The following is a 2,045-nucleotide window of genomic DNA, read 5'->3' as shown; positions in this document are numbered from 1 at the left end:
TAGCTCCGAAATTTTGTGGAGGGGCTAGAACACATGAGATCACCAAGACCTAGAAATCGTTTGGTGAAATTCCACCTGGATTGTGTTTTATTAAATTAATTAATATTTTTAATGGGGTTTTTAAGTCTAAACTTAGGAAAATAAAAATATTAATGGGTATTAATGAAAATATGGGTGAGAAGCTTCTAAGTGACGAAGATCAAGTCTAATTTAATCTTAGCCGTTGATTAGGGACTTAATCTCGGTCCTTGATTCATCAACAGGAAAAGTATATGAGGAGGCTTGAGGGTCAGTTGGAGATACACCAAGTTGACCAGTCAATTCGATTTTTCTGGGATGTGGTTTGCTAAGAAACTCGAACAAGTGATCTAAGTTGCAGTGAGAGGGGCAGAAGTAGAGATTTGGATCGGAGAGGAAGTTTCGAGCTAAAGAGTACGTAGCAGAGAGGCAGCGCAGAAGCCTATGCAGCCGAGGAGGGGCTCAGGCAGAGCTGACGCAGTCCAGAGGGGCTCTTGCAGTCGCAGTGCAAAGTATTCGTCAGTAGTTCGAGATTTTGCTGGAGAAGCAAGGTTCTGAGCTGGGAGGGTTGAACAACAGTCTTCGTCCAACAAATCGATCCAGTAGAAGGGGTGGCACAGTCTTCTAGAGGCAAGACGCTGGCCCACGTAGTGAGTGCGTAGGGACTTCGCAGTGTTTCCCAAGAGGGTGTCAGATCACTCATTGGATCAGCTGTGACTTGGAGAGGGAGGAAAACCCTCGAATGTATTTCTTATTTGTTGTGATTTCTCTGTAAGGTTAGCCGGTGTGAGAGGCAACTTGTTGTACTCAGATTCTGCTTGCTTAATAATACAAACCCTCTATATACTGCATCGGTTTTCCCACATTGGGTTTTTTCGGGGACATGTTCTCCAAAAATAACGGTGTCCCTTGTGTGTTCGTCTCATTTATTGTTTCTGTTAAAATTGGAAACTAGGGCCAAACTCCACATGGGTTTGTTGATTTTGGGTAGCATCAGATGTGCTATAGCCACAAAAATTATTGGAGAGGCTAAAGGACATGAGATCTCCAATACCCAGAAATGGTTTAGGAAGAATCTAACCAGCTTGGGAGATATTAAAGTAATTAATATTTTTAATGGATTCCCAAGTCTAAACCTAGGGAAAATAAAATATTAATGTGAATTAATATAAAACTAAGTTAGAATTGTCCAAAAGTCATGGATCAAGCCAGATCTAATCTTAGTCGTTGATTAGGGACTTAATCTCGGCTGTTGATTTGTTGACGAGAAAAGTATAAGAGGAGGCTTGATGGTCACTTGGAGAATACACCGAGTTGATCAAGAATTCGATTTTCTGGGGCAGGGCTTGCTGAGGAAATTGAAGGAGTGATCAGAGTTGCAGTCGAGGGGCAGTACGATGCAACATGATGAGAGAGAGTTGTCGTACAGATGCAACAGTGGCAGTGCCATGGGTAGCAGTACATGGTGCAACAATGCAAAGAATGTTGGGCAACAATCCTAGCATCAACACAAGGACCGATGCCGGATGATCAGGGTGATGCTTAGTGAGGAGTATTACTAAAGCACAATCCTCGATAAGAGGGAGTGTTGATTTTGGGTAGCATCGGATGTGCTCTAGCCACCAAAATTGGTGGAGAGGCTAAAGCACATGAGATCTCTAATACCCATAAATGGTTTGGGCAAAATCTAACCAGTTTGGGATATATTAAAATAATTAATATTTTAATGGAGTCCCTAAGTCTAAACTTAGGGAAAATAAAATATTAATGTGAATTAATATAAAACTGAGTTAGAATGGTCCAAAAGTCATGGATCAAGCCAGATCTAATCTTAGCTGTTGATTAGGGACTTAATCTCGGTCGTTGATTTGTCAACGAGAAAAGTATAAGAGGTGGCTTGAGGGTCACTTGGAGAATACACCAAGTTGATCAAGAATTCGATTTTTTGGGGCAGGGCTTGCTGAGGAAATCGAAGGAGTGATCAGAGTTGCAGCTGAGGGGCAGTGAATGCAGTAGCAGAAAGGCAG

Source organism: Pinus tabuliformis, chromosome 2_1 (genome assembly GCF_031772625.1).
Source record: "Pinus tabuliformis cultivar Carrire ecotype Pingquan chromosome 2_1, CPIR1, whole genome shotgun sequence".
NCBI lineage: Eukaryota > Viridiplantae > Streptophyta > Pinopsida > Pinales > Pinaceae > Pinus > Pinus tabuliformis.
This window is presented reverse-complemented; position numbering follows the sequence as displayed.